This window comes from Pundamilia nyererei, unplaced genomic scaffold (genome assembly GCF_000239375.1).
Source record: "Pundamilia nyererei isolate P.nyererei 1_Seehausen unplaced genomic scaffold, PunNye1.0 scaffold00066, whole genome shotgun sequence".
Classification (NCBI taxonomy): domain Eukaryota; kingdom Metazoa; phylum Chordata; class Actinopteri; order Cichliformes; family Cichlidae; genus Pundamilia; species Pundamilia nyererei.
Genome location: NW_005187467.1, coordinates 1516811 through 1536398, shown reverse-complemented (window position 1 = coordinate 1536398; position 19588 = coordinate 1516811). Strand labels below are relative to the sequence as shown.

Genomic DNA, 19588 nt, shown 5'->3' with positions numbered 1-19588 from the left:
TTTGTGTCTTCAATCAAAAAGCTGTCAAATGCTTCCTGAGGGTGAAAGCAAACAATCAGTAACAGCTAAAGTCACAACTGTTGTCTTGATTTTTCGTTAGTTTCTTATTTTTTCTTTCACCTCTATGACCATTACTGACTCTAGACCCTCTGAGGAACAGTCAGATTTAAAATGATTGCCAGCTTTTCCCTGTTGCCATGTCCTCAAGACTTTCGCACAACCATTTCACATTATTGGCATTCACTGCAGTGATCTTCTCATCTGCATGGTGGCAGCCCTACTGCCAGCACAAGGACAAGAAATTGGACCTCAGTAGGGAGCTAAATGTGCCTTCAATCTCAACAATCCTTTTAATCTTTCATCAATCATGTGGAAGCAGTTCAGAGCCCTGATCCTATTACAGTTTGAGGGAAATAGCTTCGAACTGACAAGCATGAGAACTGCAGTGAAAGTTTGCCGCACGAGAAAGTTGTGATTGAAGCTGGGTTTGGCTCGGTAATTTGACGACAAAATCCTCAAACTGGTTTGCTAAAATTGAAAGCAAACAAACTGGGAGTGGTAATTCGCTTGATGTCAACAAAGTGATCTTGAAAGACCATCAAAAAAGGGAAAAGGTTCTAAAAATTGTTTTCTTTACTCGCTCTGAAAGTGGCAATCACAATGCAATAAGGACTATTGAAATGCAAGCCTGAAACATGGTTTGAATTTAGAAAGTCTGCGGGCCACGTTGCTCTTAAGTGGCCAATTTAGGAATAAAACTAAAGAATAACGACAGGTTCATCACACTCTAAAGTTGCTCTGATGGTAATTTAGAAAACATTTTAGGTCCAAATGTGCACCCAAATCAAGACCAGTGAACTGGAAAAGTGATTTAGAGTAAATAACTGTGTTCTTACACAGAGATGGTGTTGCTATATCGCAGTAAATTCCAACTCACATACTTGTTGCCCCAGGTTTGTATAGCAGAATGTAACTCAGAAACGTAACTATATATATATATATATAATATAACCTTACCAATTCAATCAGTGCTATAAAATCCAAATCTAATTAGTATTTAGTGGTTGCAACAACAAAACATTTTGTATATCTTCCTAATAAGCTTAAATAGTAAGCAGTCACACACTGATGCTACTTTTAGTACATCACAACTTGAAAAGTGAAGGAAGCCGAGATTTTTGATTGTGACACAAAAAGAAATGTAGGAACAGATTTTACCATCCTCTCTTTTTCATAATATATGAAAACTCTTTTTACTGAATTTTAAAAATTGAATGTTGGATTATCTGTGCAGCTGTTGTGTTTTAGTGCCATCATTACATGTGTGCAAGTGACATCTTTATACTACTAATATTGTACAGTAGTTTTCTTTCCTATAAACTCTAAAGTTGTCTGTGAAGGGTTCAGGAATCAGAGCTGGGAGTTTGTGCCATTACGTTTTTGTATTTGATTGCTTATTTTCCAGCCCGACAAGAGGGCATATCACCCTGTAATATGAAAAACAAAGTAATCCCACAATTTTTCTACCTATTTTCTAAATTATAATAATTATTTTATAATAATGAGCTTTATGCTTTGAACCAAAGTATGTCAGATTGTTCAGTTTTGTTTTCCCTGACTTTTACCAAAATAAAAAGGTTCATTGAACAACTGATGATCAAAAAATAATTTTTAAAGGGAGTTTTGACTGGTAATGGATGACATTGGGGGCATCGCTTCAAAGTCTGAGTTTATTGTCTAGTGTTTTTTGTAGTATGTTTGTGTGACACTGATGCCCTGTGAGTCTGAATGTAAAAGAGACACGTTTATGGGTAATTTGGGATTTAAATTCAGCAAGCTGAAAATGCCGTAAGGCTGTTAATTGCTAACTTTTTCTACGGTTGCACTAAAGCTTCTGAATATTAAAATTAGAACTAATTTATTCCTGGTGGTTGACACTGAGGATTTAGAAAGATAGCTAAAGCATTCAAGTTCAGAGAAGTTTAGGTTATGACTATATGCTGCCTCATATTCTCCTCAAAAGAGAATAAAACCAAATTAGCTCAACAGAGGGCCACTGTTTTAGTGCAAAGTATTTACTAATTAGTCACTTACTGTGAGTGTAAATAAAATGAAATGATTGAATCTAAACAGCCTTCCACCACATTGACTGTGTTGGAAGCCTTGTCTTTACAAACCACTGTTTTCATTTAGCTTTGTTGGGTTTTTTTTTTTATATAGAAAAAGGGCTTTGGTCCAATTAAAAGGATTTCTTGAATATTTTGTGATTTATGTGTTCTGCTGTGACTGATAAGATGCTTTATAACAGCATTACAACATGCAAGAATAGTGGAGAACCGCACATACCACGTGGCTGTGTTTTCTAATGATTCCCTTTGTTCATTAGAAGAAAAGTAGGAAAGTAAGAGGACAGCATAGCCCAACATTCCCTAATTAGGAGTTTTATGGGGCATATAATTTGAGTCACAGCACTGAGCCTTAATTCAAAAACTAACATATTTTTCTCTTTGATATTACAAGAATGCACTGCTGGAGACTGAACATTCACAAGCTTATATGACAACCAAGTGATTAGCAAAGGGACTGAAATCAGTTGTTGTGCAATTGATTAATAGCAGCGCCAAATGCTATATGGTTTTAAACAGTCCAGAATTTCTGTTGTTAAAAGAGATCAACTGAGTTATTGATCTCATATTTCACAAGCCCACTATCTAATGGCAGCAATGAGATATGGATTTTCCATGAGATATTTATTTATTTATTTACCGCATTCTGTCTCCAACCACATGCGCAGCATGTTCTAATTATAACACAGATTAGGAGAGTCGACAGCCATTAACATTCACGTTACATGACTGTCACTCCTCTGAACAGGTATTGCTATCTCCATCTGTAGTTAAGATAAGCTGCATAGCTGTGATAATAAATTCTTCATTGCAAAGGAATATATTCTCTGTTTTGTATAAATGTGAATTTTATTTCACAAGAACCAGTCTAGTATGTTAGATATGTACATTTAATTTATCTTAGTCTAAAGAAAATTGCATTTTCACATGATCAGTTGTATTCTGTATCCTATATTTTTTATTTGTGTTATTTTTATTTATGCATGTAAGCATTTATTTATTTGCTGCTGGTGTAACCCAGTTTTGCCAAAGATCATTAGTCATGTGTTTGATGCATATATTAGTCATATCACAGTGAATGCTCATATTCCACGTGAAAGTTTAAAGTATTGCAGTCAGCACATGTGCAAGTAATTCTACTGAGCTAAAAGATCTGGCTTCACACCGCTCCAATCACTTGAGACAATTTTTCATCTTCTTAGAGCTGTGGTTTTCAAGAACAGCTAATCAGAAGCAAGTGTGCATAAAGGGGGAGGGGCTAAAGCAGCTATTTTCAGGCAAAGTTGTTAACAAACAGTTGTTTAAAAATCAAGCAGTTAAAAGCAATATAGTCACATGTCTGGCAATGTGGCACATGTAAGTGTGGTACTGGGTATCTTTTAGCTCAGATTTTGGTCTCCACCAACTCCTGGTAGAGATACTTCCTCATTATTTACTCTACCAAATCTCTGTTAAGATCATCACTTCACTGATCTGCCTGCCTGTTGTTACAAGCGTGTCTTGTCCATTTGATTTTTAAAAAGTTTGTTTCCCATGAATTTTATGTTACAAAAGCAATGAGCATTAACCAAAACAAACATAGTATATCATGAAGGTCAAATCATGGAGCTCGAACAACATGGATTGGGTGTCTGATGTATACAGTGTGCCATCAATTTTGTGTGACGGTTGAGTAAAGGCTACCACTGTGAGCCGTCAGTTTCTTTTTTTTACACATGAAGCGGCATGAAAATCAATGTAATGACCACTGAATTACAGCCTATTGCATGCAAACATGAGCCTGAATGCAGCATCTCAAACTGAAACTGGCCCTTTTCCTCCTGTTGCCTGGGTCAACGGCAAATCTCACATTCCCACAATGACACAAACCACAATACCAGGCTGGTCTTCAGTTTTACATTTGAAAGCATATTTAACTTTTCACTCATCCATTCACAGCCCATGAGCAGTAAGACTCTGAGCCTGGCCAAGATTAGCTTTTGGCAGACAATGCAGTGAATTAAAGGCCACACATGGCCCCTCTCTTGTTCTCTGGGTGACCAAACACACTTCCAGGGCCAGGAACTCTTGACCAGTCTTTTTAACCAAGGAGGTGAAACTAGGAATTTGAGATAAGTATGGGGCAGCGGATTTAGGATCAGAACCTGGCCAGACAAAAGTTTTGTCAGATGAAACAAGACAGATGGTCTCCTCGTTAACCTACCAAACTCTAGTGTCAGCGGTTTCAGCACAGGTTGAGGGAAACACCCTCATTCTCAAATGTTGCAATATTGAGCTGTACAACTTTATTAGTACATTTTAGGTTGCATTTACTAATGAAAGCCCATTTTAAACATCGTAGTTTTGACTTTATTGGAAACAATTCAGCTTTATCACATCAGCAGCAATTGCGACTTAACACAAAATCTACCATTTACCTTTAAATCGCAACTTAATGTTTCTTTATTCCCAATCCATTGATTTTACAAGTAGTAGGCAACCTTATTTAATGTTTCATAGACTATATTTGTAATGGTTAAGTATCTCCCTCCAAAATAAAACACTACACATGGACATTTTGAGTAACAGTAACTGGCACCCTGCACACATATGGAAGGGCGCACTTGCAGTGTGCAACACTAATTCTGGTTAATTATGACCTTTATAATTATTAAAAACGATGCGCTTTGACCAAAACTTAATAGGAGGACATCATTCACGTCTAACTTATTAAGTCCTAATTATGTTTCGGAAGTCTCCTTTAAAATTGTTATCTATCGAATAGGTTTTCCGTGTCTGGTGGAGAATAGGATGAAACACAATGTGTTGAATGTAAATAACATTAGGACAACCCCCCCTGTAGGGTTATTACTAGAGCGATTTTCCGCGGAGAAAAACGGGCAGATATAGCGCCAGTAGCCCATACCGAAGGGGGCGACCACGCACAGTCGCTCACTCATTTATTCTCCAAACTCGTAATTGTAAATCGTGAGGGACCACGCAGCTTGCCATTCCCCAGCACGTCGGCTGGCGTGTCACCTTATCTCCCACTCTGTGTTCGGGGACTGTTTAACATATTTCTCCCTAAGGATTTTGAAGGCGTTCAATTAGGGCTGTGCATGTAAATGGGCATCTTGGACGGCTGCCTTTCTCGTACATGTGTGCTGCTTCTCTGAGAGCACTGTAAGCAGCTGCAGCAACAGCAGCGGCACCTTGGAAGAGCAGGAGGAGGAGGATTTCTTTCAGCCGTACCGTGTCGTGCACAGTGGAAATACTCCGGTTACTATCAAAACGAAAGGGAGGGAAGAAGAAGACGGCGGCGAAGTAGAAGCATAAGAGCTTTTGGGGGAGCAATCCAGACTGAAATAGTGAATTGTCAACGGGACAGGCCTGCTTCGTTGGATGTGTCTTCAGAATGGTAAGGTTTATTTTACTGATTTTTGTGTGTGTGCCTGTGTTGCAGAAAACAGGGTCAGCGGCACACAAACATCATGCAGCAGCTGAGCAAAAACGGACAACTAACGCACGGAGCCGCGATCACTTCCACTACAGACGTGTGTTGTTTTTGAACATAGCGTTTGATTGTGCTGGCTCTTTGTAAATCTGCCCGCTTTGCTTTGCACGTTAAGAAGAGCGAGCGAGAGATTAACGGGGGCTTCGTGAGCGGTGCAGCACGGTAGGTTTACCTGCTCCTCGGTTTTAGCAGCCCAAAGGGTCTGCAGACCGCCTTAACATCGCGCTGTGTAGATCTGACATCGAGCAAAAGGATCAAAAAGTCCATACTTGCTTTTCCTGGCAGGCTGAGGATTAGGAATGGCTGCAGCGTGTCCTAAATGATGTGAGGTAGGCACATAAATAAGGATGTGGAAGGACTGAATTTAGGTAGATTAAAATACTGTGATATTTGACTGTAAGCCTAACCTTGTGTTGTACAGTGACTGCCTCTAAGAGTAGGCTGCGACATTACATTATGTTACAAGTCATTTATTTATTTATTTGTTGTGAAAATCATGGGGCAAATGAATGGGTTTGAAGTGTCTGGAGACCCCCCCCCCCCCCCACACACACACACACACCTTGTCTTTTTTAAAATACAGGTGGGTCCATATTCAACTTTGCAGGAGCCTTATAGTGGAGTAGCAGTACCAGCCTAGTGAATTGTGTCGGCAGCTTTTAAATGAAGCATGAAGCAAGGCCCAGGGAATACTGCATAGCTGATTTGCTGCAGCATAATAATAGTAATAATATTAATAACTAATAATATTAATACAGGGCATACTTTGGTGTTTATAGACACACACACACACACACATATAGATATAAGTGACAATATAACTGTAACACAACATCACTGTAAATTTAATACTGTTTCACTCTGCCTTTTTATAAAATCTTTTTAAGTTTCCAAAGTCGAGCCCTCCAAGCTGGGTTATCACACAGGGTCACAATCGAACCAACTGAATTAACTAAGGTGAATAAATAAATCCCCTTATTTAAATTAATGCAGCATACAAACATTTGCGAGTGAAGGGCACTCAGACTCGGCAAGTTGTGAGGCTAACACACACACCCACACTTCTGAGAATAGTATGCTGCTCGTAGATTTTTGGCCTCGTGCTACATCACGGTGATAGATTTTGTCGAGTTGCTAATGATGTCTAACTAGAAATAAAGTCATACCAAAGAATTGTGTAAAAAAAATTTAAAAAAATTAACACAAAACATAAACTGATAACAAACAGATTAGAATGCATTTGTCATGCATTTGAATAATCAACAATTTGCCACTCAGTCACATAGTCTTATAAGTAGTAGTTGGTTCTAAAAAGTGAAGTTTCTCTGTCAGAGGGAACATTTTTAAGAATGTTTATAAACTGAGAAAAGGTACTGCAGTGTTTCTTGTCTCTGCTGATAGTCCAGCTTTTCTCAAGACTTGCTTTAGTCAACCAGAACATTAAGAAACTACTCTGTGTACGTGGCGAGATTACACAGAACAGAACTCACAAGTGACATTGGTTGTAGCGGGATGAGTGACCTCTGATATGAGAGGTTAAAGCCAGGGGAATCCAGGGGCCCTCTGTCCTCTATGGCAAGTGTTTGGAGTGAACATCAAATGAGAAGTCTGAAGTTGTTAGGTCCCGTCGAGGTTAACCTTTGTAGAACAGGGCTGCATTCTCTCAGTTGTCTTTGTCGTGCTGATGAGCTCTGAGAAGCAGTCTCAGCACTAGTTCTCTGCATGATAAGAGGGGGAACAGCCCTCCCTTTGTGGTCACAAATGAAAAATCTGTTGCATGTCTTTTTGCCTTAGTTGTCATTTTATTGTGAACTGAATGCGCAGCTATTCTCCAAGGGACAGATGGCTGAAAGAAAGATGACATCAAAGTTGCGGTTGGACCTTGTTATATTCTATAACCGATTGTTATGTTTGAACTAATGTTGGCAGTGTTCGGGGGCAGAAGGATGACAGAGAGGAAACAATGAAATGGTTCATTCCCCATGGAGTTTTCCAGGGGGGATATTGTGTATTTCAAGTAATAATTGTTGTAGGAACTGTACCATCATCTAGGGAGCAAAAATGATAGCACGTTTGGGTGAAGAGTACGTCCTCTTTGATCAGTGGGAAGAGCACGACGATAGGCAGGATGTGACATCCATTTAAATGATGGATCCATTATTTAAATGGACAGGAATACAGCATTTACCTGTTTTGCTCGACTAAAAACCTTAAATTGATCAGGGTGTCAATAAAGTCAAAACTACTATCTGTGATATTTTTCTTGTATACTATCTCTTAGTTTTTTCTGCTAATTTATACAGTGTGTGATCCACATGCTTTTTCATCTTAGAAGCTCTGAGTGCAACAAAGGCAGAGGTGAATTATCTAGTGTGGAGCATTATGTTTAGTTGAAGCTGCAGTCTGTCATGCTGTGATTTATCACATATAGAGCTAATGGCTAGCTGTCACGATTACACGACATGAAAGCTAAGCAATACGTGCACACTTTTCTCACTCAAGCGTGCCCACACAAACGCACACGCGCACAAACACCTCTTTTTTTTTCCCCTAATGTTGACACGCCAGCTCCAGACTTTGCGTGACAAGTCGAGGACACTGTAAAAATCAAAAGCATGTGGTGCTACCGAATGACCAGCTAATCAAGCATAGCAGTTCTTTCTGGAAAATCAGACCTCCTTAGTACTACTAATAACACTAGATCAGGTCTTTTGTGAATTTTATGCTGAATCATTCTAATTGGACGTGCACAAAACTGAAGTAAAAGAGCAGGGACTTGTCAACCTGACTTTAAAAATAGAACTCTTTTTTTTTTTTCGAGGCAGTCTGTTTTAGTGCTTTTAGAAAGCTTCATGGGGTTTGTTGTGAGTTGGTAAATCAACAAAAATGTGAAGTGACAAGTGCCTGAAAAAACTGAAAAAGCTAAGGACTTTTTAAACAACTAAAGAGGCTGAAAATTGCAATGCAGAGCAGTTCCCAGTTGAATTCACCTTGGTGGTTTCGGTTCCTTGAAAAAACATACCTCAAGAAGTTAACTTTGATGCTGTATTGCTGCTGTGCCGCCTGCACTGGGGCCCATTTCACTAGGTAAACAAAGAGAAATCCAAAAGTCCCAGATAAAAAAAAAAAAAAGAGTGAGGTTCTTTTTTAATTTAATATTATTCTCTTACAGATTTATTAATGAAGGGAAATATGAACAAACAAACATTTGATCTCACGTCAGGTGTGCTGAAATCCTTTTTTTGTTTGCATGTGTGTTGCAGTTTATGGCATCATTTAAAAAAAGAAGTGGAATCTTACACCTGTATGGGGCTTTGAAAGTCAGAATCACTCAAAGTATTCGAGGAGTGAGATTGAGGGTGAAATTATGCACTTGAGCCCCCGGACACAGGATAGTATTTCTCCTCTTGGGAACACGGCAACAGACTCCCCTTTGTGTCCGACATTTCATAGTATACGTGTAGCAATTTTTTAAGATGACTCTCGCTGCTGCAGAAGCTAATGACAACTTGCAGGTGTTGTACTGATTATCCTTACAAATTCTACTTTGATATATGCTTGTCTGCTCAGTGGCACAACAGAGCACTAGCCTGTTTTTCTTACGCTATACTACGTTATCCTCCCATATCTGATTTCATTTTAGATAGAAAAGAAGAAAAATCAAAGTAAAGTGGTTAGTTGAACTAAGGGCACATTTATAGTGATAGCCATAGTTCATGCATTAATCATCTTTTATGGCTTAAAACCAGCCGTTCTGTTGCGCAGAGACTATTTTGTATATTTTTTTAAGTGAAATTTCTTACCAGTTGCTGTTATTTTATGTGTTGTTGTTGGATATAACGTTATTGTCTATGCCACTGATTTGATTTGAAAAGGATGAAGAAAAAAATAGACTTTGTTAAAGAAATGTAACATCATTGGCAGCGGCTGTTTCTTTCTTGCCACTGGCTACTTGTTGGTCTGTTTCCTGCTTCTGCAAATGACATGTTCAGATCACCAGTTCGTGTACAGTAAACACCTTGGGCAGGCTCATGATTATAACCACAGGGTGTCTGAATGTAATAGCTAAAGTCATTAACTTAGCACCAGAGTATATCCTTTTATTTTAATTAGAGACAAATCAAAGGAAGGTTGAACGAGACCTCTCCTTCAAACTTAAACTACACCCTGAATAAATAATAGCTGTCAAAAATCAACATTCTCCTTTTTAATTGCATTAGATGCTTATAAAAGAAGTGTCAGAATTTCAGCTCTCTCACGAAGCACAAATTAAAATTTCAAACGTTTACTTTAGGCCAGAATTACAGAGAGCTAAAGCGAACAAACAAAAAAGAAATAGATAAAACAAAACTGCAGCTATGTTCTCAAAAAAATGTCAAATTATTTTACATCGATTGAGAATATTTGAATCAGTTCCAGTGGTCATTTTTTGCATTTTTATAGATATCAGCTGCCTTTTCTGCTCTCTCGTATCAAAAACATAATATAACGCCTGTTTCCTATCGTTCACTCACAGTTTCACTTCTACTTTAGGTTACAGGTAATGGTACCTTACCTACTTTAGGTAATGGCTTTGTTTGTAACCCCAAACGGTCGCAGCACAGGGCCGCCCCTCCCTGAGCCTGGTTCTGCCGGAGGTTTCTTCCTCTTAAAAGGGAGTTTTTCCTTCCCACTGTCGCCAAAGTGCTTGCTCATAGGGGGTCATATGATTGTTGTGTGTTTCTCTGTATGCATTATTGTAGGGTCTGCCTTACAAAATAAAGCACCTTGAGGTGACTGTTGTTGTGATTTGGCATTATAAATAAATAAATTGTATTGAATTGAATTGAACATGTGTGCATACAACATACAACCAGATTTTGTAAGTCACCATAGTGCCTCAACTACTTGTATTCTGTCATTTTATAACCTTTTCTTGTGTTTATCTAAAAATGCAGATGTAATACTGTGGCAGTTTCTGCCTATGGATAGAAAATAGTATTAAATATTTTATAATTTATCAATATATTCTATTAGAATAAATATTATCTTGACAACACTTCATTGCTTAAAAAAAAATGTAAATGCTATTAGAAACTTAGTTCTAGAGTAATTCCAATTATTAGTACTGCCCAGGATTTAGAAGTTAGAACTTTGAAATACATAAATCTCGAACATCTTAGTCTGCTTTGTTATCCTATTTTCTTTTTCACAAATTAGAGGAAAGCAAGCATAAGCATGGCTTAAACTGACAGGATCTCATTCCCACATTTAAATATGGTTCTGGACAAGTAATGGGACGAATGACCATCTCAGTATGGTCATTAGATCTGATGGTTGCCTTGCATGGTTGTTAACAGCCAAATAATATGAGGCCATTTTAGAGGACCAGGTGCACTTAGTGCAAACACTGTTCTCTGAGCTTATCTCCATATTCTCAGATGATAATGCCCCCAGCGTATTCGGCAGCTTCTTGAACGCCAGGATATAGTCAGGTAGTTTCATGATAGTTTCTCACTTGTCCTTTTTTAAGAATGTCAAATTTAACAGTTAAAGAAAGGTTGTTGGTGCTCGCAGGATCTTTGCCAGTTAATAGTTGCAAAATGTGGTTGTACCAAAAATATGCTGTCATTTTAAACAGTTCATCTTTATATTTATATTATTATTATTATTATTATTTATAGTTGTATTGTTCAGCACTTTGGTCTACCAGGTGTGTTTTTAAAGTGCTATATAAATAAATGATGATGATGATGATGATTTCACTGTTATTTAAATACAGCTAAATCACAACAACAGTTGCCTTCAACTACTTTATACTATAAGGTAAAGACATTACAGTATCACAGAGAAAAACCCCCAAAAATCATTCGATCCCCTACGAGCAGGCTTGTGCAACAATAGCAAGGAAAAACTATCTTTTAATAGGAAGAAAGTTAGGCTCAGGCAGGGGCAGGCATTTGCCTTGACCTGTTTTGGGTGTGGGGAAAGAGAAGAGAAAAAGGAGACGGGACAAATACACATACAGATTTTTTTTTCCTATTAACCATCTACGTCTTTTCCAGGAAGATATCGGTTAAAACTGCAATTAATTAAAAAAAAAAAAAAGTTATTTTTTTCTTGACTAGAATTGCAGTATAATCTAATAGAAATATAGAGTTAGATCACACATGAGGCAAAAATCTGAATTCTAACATGCTTAGATTTTTTCACGAAAGCATTCAATTACTCACTTGTACCCAATACAATGCTAGTTTGTGCCTTGCATGTTATATTGTTCTAATCCACGGGATCCCCTGAGTTTTTACTCTTGAAGTTGATATGAGTACACTTATTTTGACTAATTATGTTAGGCTAAATGATTCATTGCTGTATGTCAACAAGGTTAACCATGACTTGAAGTACTACAGCTGGTATAGCCTACATTTGTCTTCAAGCAGGAATTGGGAAATAAATTCCCCTGGGTCTCTTGTCACCCAAAGCGTATGCAGAGCTGCATGTCCACAGCTCAGCTGTTTCCTTGAAGGTTTAGATGCACTACATAAACCAAAACCAAATCTTGGTAAGGCTCACTAGATAATAATCACTCTATTGAGACCAGTGAAATAGCTTTGGTTTTAAGTAGAATTTGCTCAAATATTTGAACAAAATATATTAAAGCAAATGCAAAACAAAATGGACCATTGAGGCAGCAAATTAAGCAAACTGAGATGGTCCACAGCCTAAAATGTGTCATAAATTGAATGTCAAAGTGGAAATTATCAAGCAGTTTGGTCTAAAAGAGCAGATTTGACATCCCTGGCCTTCCAAACCTTTGTTTGATTGCCCATCATGCACTAAAAAAAAAAAAAACTACACTGATGGAGAAAAATTGAGGCTGACCATTTCAAACTGCTCTCAACTACTGCTCACAGACTTACTCTGCCCAACTGTCGGGTCAATGTGTTTTACACCACTTGAGTTAAATGCAGTGCAGCAATTTGCCCCACTCACATTGTTGCGTGTATATGCTGTGGCCTGCTACAGCTATGGACAGTAGATGAAAAAGCTAGTAATGTGATGACTGAACCTCAGCTCATGTTGAACTTGAGAAAGTGACAGGAATTACAACATGTCCTTGCAGTGTTTGAAAGTCGCATTATGAGGGTGATTTAGCTGGCAGGCGTCACGTTCCTTGCATCTATCACACTAACAAAGTGGCATCTTATATTTTCTGTGTCTTCGAATCCTCCCATCAGAACAGCGTCCCTTGTGGCATTTCATCATGACCAGGATAATCTTATGCAAGATAGTGAAACAGCAGTTAATTTGCAGGTAATTAAACCCTAGTGATTTGCAGTTGAAAAAGCAGCATATACAATAAGAAGTCAATATGGCTATATAATGTTATGAATAATAATAGGGCCACAGCAATGCCAGTACCGTACTTTTATTTGAATCACTGCACGGATTTATAGGGGGTGCTGACACAGAGCTCTGAAAATCGAAAAATGAGTTCATGTCCTTACTGTATTAGTTTGGTTTTTCAGAAGCGCCATCCACCCAAGTCCAAACACCCTTTGCTTTGTGTAACTGTCCCAGGCTCATGTTACATGGTGCAAGAAAGAACAGCATTGCTGAAGGCAAAGATGTGATGCCAGTTTATTAAAGTAACCACCCTGTCTCCTCTTCTAAAAATTACTATGCCATCCAATGAAACTCAATTCTCAGACACATTTTGAGGGAAGCATATTTTGTCTAAGCCTTAGTACCTTTCTAATACAAATAAATCTCATCTTTAAATAACTTAAAACATTTACATTTTGACAGTAGTCTGCGTGAGGAGTGGTTCAGTAATAACCTACATTAAGTTTAACTCTCATGTTGGGTTGTTGGTTCTTAGTCCCTTTTTTAAGTTTAGGCTAGAATTAGTCGTCAAAACCACGTGTTTAGGTCAACAAAAAGGTAATGGTTTTGGTTAAAATAGACTTTTTCACAGCATCAACTTTTTTTGGAAGCTTCTCCTCCATTTTCTAGGTTTCCAGGGTTACATGTCCCGCTCATCTAATGTAGGTGTAAGATTAGGTAAGCAAGAACATCAATTGCACTGATATGTTGATTACACGCATATTTATGAAATGTCGCAAACCATACATTTCGTGAGAATTGAAGCGCAAGTGAGAAGACAGTTTAATGTATGGGAATAACCTGCTGTGACAGGTGGTAGCAGGCCTTGTTACTACCCTGATTTAAAAATTGGAGACTGCAGATTGTGTCTGGTCTGGAACAAACATAGCTCTTATTTAGTCAATGCTCAGCAGAGATGTTTTTACCAAACTGTAGTGCCTGAAAACAGATCTGAATGTTTTCTAATTTTGTAAATGTATTTGAACTTTTTGTTTGTTTGAGATTAATGAAATCTACTCATGAAAGGCTGGATTACAGTGTTTAGTTGTGACAATGGTTAGCAGGTTGTTGGGCAACAAAACATACATGCCGTAGTGTAGATATACTATATTATATTATATCTTAACTTATGTTGCTTAAATTTGGCTTGAGATTGATTAAGGTCTTAGTAGGCATCGTGATTACTTGGGAGTTTTAAAGTTTTACTCTGCAGTGCTACAGACTGTTTGTAAGATTTAACTTCAAAGTGCTTGACTTCAGTCCTGAATCCCTCTCTAATCTCACACTAATTTGTTGCTTTTAGTTTAAGCTATGATTGCTGTGACAGAGACATTTTTAGAGGATGTGATTTAAGACTACATGAAAGGGAAGATGCAGGACATTTAGAAGCTTATCATACTCCTGACTGATTAAGCCTTTTTTAAAGAAATTAAAAACATTTTCAGATCAGAGTGTTTTTATAAGGTTGGCATCCACTTGCTGTCAGCATCTGTTAGTACTTTGTCTTCTGAATTATATGTCCAAGACTTTATATGCTTCTAAAATGTAGAAAGCGCTAATATGAACTGTTCAATTCTTGTACTGTATGTATTTGGCTATTAGCATAGGGATTTGCATGTTTGTGTGTATGTGTGTTTGTGTTTGGCAGGGGGTCTCTTTTACTTTAATATAGGATTATAATATTTAAGTGTCATATGGATAACAGCCTAAAAGTATGTTAATTCAGCTCATGGATAAGAAGAGCACTGTGGGCTGTACTGCCAGCTGCTACCTGAACGCAGTTTTATTTACCTTTGTATGCCTGGGGAACGCTTACCATGGGGTAATATAGTCTGCCTGTAGCCATCAGTAGAGCTCTGGAAACATTTATTTAGGGAAAGGACTGGTGAAATTATCTTTTCATTTCTTTGAGTCTTACTAATCCAACTAATCTGATGTTGTTTCAGGAAGGAAACAATCCCCTTTGATTTTGATTTTGTCTTTGCGAGTGTCACTTGGTGTCAAGGTTCCTCTTTGTAGCTACTGAAGTTTAACTACATGGGAAGATTTTCTGTGCCATAAAGTTCTTGGTCCAAACTTCTGACTGAAAACTGGTTGAAACTGGCTGCTTATATCTGAGTCATCAAAGTCCTGTCAACAGCACTTTCTTTCATCACCCAGTCAGACATCATCGTGACATCCGTGACATAACATTATGATTGTTTGGAAAAAAAAGAAAAGAAAAAAAAAGAACCCAGTCCCTTTTAAAATTTTCCTTCCAAACTGAATTCAGATTCCACAGATTTGCAAGTTTTTTAAATCAAATGGCACTAAAAGTCTTTGTTCCTTCAGAAAACTGGCATTTTTGAAACCTGCTGCATATTGCACCCGCATTGGGGGGATTTCAGGGGCAGGGAAGTGTGGAAAAGAAGTTGTCAATATATTTTGCAAGTGTTAGGCAGCAAAGTGGAGTGATAGCTCTCAAGGGGGATGGCCTTAAGCTGTTATTCTATAAATATTAATAAAGCCCACTAGCCTGCCTGGAAGGAAGCTAGCAGTTTGCTCATGTCACAGACAGGGCTTCAATGTGACAAGTTGTGAAAAGAGTGACGAGATGGCAAGGAAGTGGTAAGATGACATTTAGTGACAGGCCTCATTGTTCAAAAATGAAACGTCATCACTAAAAATGGAAGCTAAGTTTGCTGACCTGTCCCATGCAAAATTCAAATAGAGAAAACAATACAGGTGTGAGTTTTATTTACTTTACATCAACCAACAAAATACATAAATCACTGTAAGAAGCTTTGTAAACATTGATTGACATGTGTTTATGTGATCACCTACAAGCTGCATTAGCCGTTGTGATTGCAAACATATTTTCACAGTGGACTACTTGACACAAACACATGTTTTACTAATGTGACTTGTTACCCTGTGTCTGACTTATGTTCGTGAAAGTGTCTGCAATCTGGTTATTGTGTATTTTTATTGTTATCGGAGCACTTGAAACTTACAGTGGCCTGTTTATCCACATGGCTGCCTAACTGGAAGAATAATGGAACCAACAATGTAGACAAGAATAGAAGATTTTGGCTGCTGCTGACATTGCTCTGCCAAGATGCACTTGTTGTATGCAGCAAAGACTAAGCAGCAACACAGCACTTTGGCATGCTCGTAGATGCAAAGCATTTGCTTTGTTTGTATTTCTTTCACGAGCTACAGTAGCCTACATGCAGATGTTGTTTTATTGAGAGTTTAGAACAACAGAGGCGAAAATTAAACCATGAAAGTGATATTGATAGGCATAAAAAGGAATATAGAGGAGTATACACATATAGTGTGTTCGTGTGTGTGTTATTTAAACGGTTGTTTTCCCCCCAAGCACTTTATCTAAATGCTGTTTAGACACGGAATAATAAAATATCACTTTTACATTAATAAGAAATATATATATATTGTGATATAATGTGTCTTTCTATTAATCGGCACATCAATTTTTCCCATACTATGGCACATCATTGTTATTGAATCAAGTGACATTGTTGTTAATGACCTGTAACTGCACCATTTCCTTTATGAATAGGACATGTTTTAATCTAAATCAAACTATTGCATATACGTACATGACTTCAATATGGCAACAGCTATGACCATTACGCAATAGCATCATTCTGCAGGCTTATGCTTAACCACAGTATTTGTGTTAATGGCGTTTCACACTAGTGAGGAGATAATTCCTGTGTGCCAAGGTGTAAATTTGAGCAGCTTTGATTTTAAGCACTTTAACATTCAAGATGAGGGTGTAATTTAGTTGACAAAAAGCTTTATTGTCAACTTATTTAATTCCTGTATGAAAATCTGGTTTTTAATATGGCTTGGCTATTATAAAATTGCTTATCTTTCTCAGTAATTATGACCTATCTGGAAGAAGTCATTTTTTATGATGCACTCAGGGTCAACATTGTATCATACAAAATCGTGTTGCACTAATTATATAAGCAATCATCAAAGTAGACTAGTAAATGAGCAAATTTGACTAGACCTGCTAGTTTGAAGTTCTTTTCAAATAATCAACCAAAGCTGTGATATTTAAGACCTTGGGGAATACTTACCTTGCCAAGTTGTCTAGGCAAGCAAATCCAAATCCTATACAGGAGCACATATAGTACTTACCATGTAGCTCTTAATACTCTACTGGAGTAGGCGTGCATAGTGATTACAGAACATACAGTAGAACCTTTACGATCTGTTTCGTACTTCAGTGTATTTGTTTTTTTATTGAGTCAAGATAAAAATGTAGATTTTTTTTTGTATTGTCTTGCAAAAATATCTAATTGTACTGTATATATAGTGTATAAATAGGCCGACAGGACTCAACCCATTTACAGCACATTTGTGGAACTAAGCAGTTTGTGTACAAGTAAACTATGTTCAAACTGAATGGACATTCTGTCTTTCCTAAGAACTCTTGCAAATCCTCTATTGGCAGATGCTCATGTGGCTGGGTCCACATACTGTGTCAGTCACAAAGCAACCATAATGACAGTGCAGACATTGCAATGTGATTGTTTTCATTAAAAGGACTGCGAGCTGCTCAATTTGGTAATGCTGTTTGTCCGAAACATGTACCCTCTGTAACTACAAACAGTTTTTTTGGTGAAGTGTTTCTCTCACTTATTCTTTGTTGTATTTATTGATTTAGCAATGAATGTACTAAAATATCAATTTTGGATGCTTTTAAAAAAAAGTCAGCACTCCACAGTTTATCATTTTCAGCTTTACAACAAAAGCTTTGTAGTGATTCTCCAGTGGAGGGCTTTTATTTTGAAGCCCTTAGGCTTTTACAGTATTTCATGACAACTCAATCAGTAAGTTGAATTGTCATAAATCGGAACATTCGCTATTATCTGTTTAACTGGAACTGTAGGGACAAAACAAATTCAAAAGGACATTGACTCCCACGTTACTCTGGAGCAGAAGTAAATAATCAGATTATTAATTAGATAAAGATGTTGTGCCAATCTATACCCCGTGATGCTCACACAACGCATCATGGCGTGATAGTTTTCCCAAGCCGGGATCATTATGTGACATCATGGTGGTCACCCCCTACTGTGAGGATGCAGTGTAAATAGAACTTAGTGTGGCATGCAGTGTTGTGGCTGTGAAAAAAATCCCCCCAGCAACATTAAGCCTGCACATAGTCAACCTCATTGAAACTTAAGCTGCCAACTTTTGATGTGGATGAGATGATTTACATTCATGCATAGTTAGCTGGAAGCAACAGAGCTTAGAGTCAAATGTCAAACTCAAAATGCATTAGATTTATGTTACCTTTTGCCTTTTTGAAAACCATACATTTTCATTTTTATTTCATTAAAAAACTGAAATATTATTTGTCAGTTATGCTTAGAAAAAGAAAAACAATGCAAAAACACTTTCCATACTTTATTTTTACATATTCATATACAGGCGTCTATGTAAACCCGTGAAAGACTAAGTACATGCTTACTGCTTCCTGTTGTATCTGAATAAACTACAAGACTTCTGGAACGATGTCTTTTGGAAAGACAAGAGCAAAGTGGAGACGTTTGGCACCACCAAACACAGTATATCAGCACAAACACCACATAGCAACTGTCAAACACAATGGTGGAGGAGTGATTCTTTGTGCTTTTTGCACAGCCACAGGACCTTGGCACCTTGCAGCTATCGAGTCGACCATGAACTCAAAGTATCAAAGCATTCTAGAATCAAACATGAGGGAATCTTTCCAACAGCTAAAGCTTGGCCCAAACTGGATAACGCTACAGGACGATGATCCCAAACACACCAGCAAATCGGAAAAAGAAGAGAGTCGAGGTGTGGCCCACTAAAAGTCAAGATATCAACGGCTGAAATACTGTGACAGAACCTTAAGAGAGCTGTGCTTATAATGTAATGAATGCTTGTAAACCTCAATAAGAGGTAAAAAAGAGTGGGTTAAAATTATTCCACAATGATATGAGGCTCTGATGCAAACATAAAGGAAATGATTACTTCAAGAAATTGCTTCTAAAGGTGGTTCTACATGTTATTGAATCGCAGTGTACTTACCTTTTCAAAGTACTGCACAGAGTCCTATGAAAACGTTTTTCCATTGACTGTATGTGCACACAGAGGAGTCTTGTGTAGCAGTCGTCAACATTTCTATTGTTGAAACTATTAAATAAGAAATTCACAACCACTTTACAAGGAAGATAATATTTTGTTTGGGTGACTGAACTCATTTTTCCCTCGCAGAGATCCCTGCATCATACACATACACTCCATTTGCTGTTAAGTATTTTCTTGGAGAAAAATCTGTTGCACAATAAGACTTTATGTTAACCAGTTAAAAAGTTTAAAGCAATAGTATGTTTCAAAAAAATACATTTGAGAACATATCATGACAGATGCATTGCAATAGTATGCGGTTGCAGAGTTTCTGGCAGTATTCAGGTAGACTTAGATGAAAGCTGTTTGACTCAAAAGCTTTGCTTCTGGATTTATTTTTAGAAATTGGACTTTCGCGCAGCATATGGAAACACGGTTCTTGGATTATGCTGTATCATAAGCTGTGGATCAGAGTGACGTCTGTTTAAAT

General features: G+C 37.6%; 1 protein-coding gene across 9 annotated transcripts in view; it reads left to right on the top strand.

The window, feature by feature from the left end:
- The first annotated feature begins 5030 nt into the window (after nt 1–5030).
- The window catches only part of tenm4 (teneurin transmembrane protein 4), a 144042-nt gene continuing 129484 nt past the window's right edge, over nt 5031–19588 (top strand). For all 9 annotated transcript variants that reach the window (XM_005735955.2, XM_005735954.2, XM_005735953.2 and 6 more), the window contains exon 1: nt 5031–5523. The gene's annotated coding sequence lies outside the window, so the exon portion shown is untranslated. The remainder of the gene's footprint in view (nt 5524–19588) is intronic.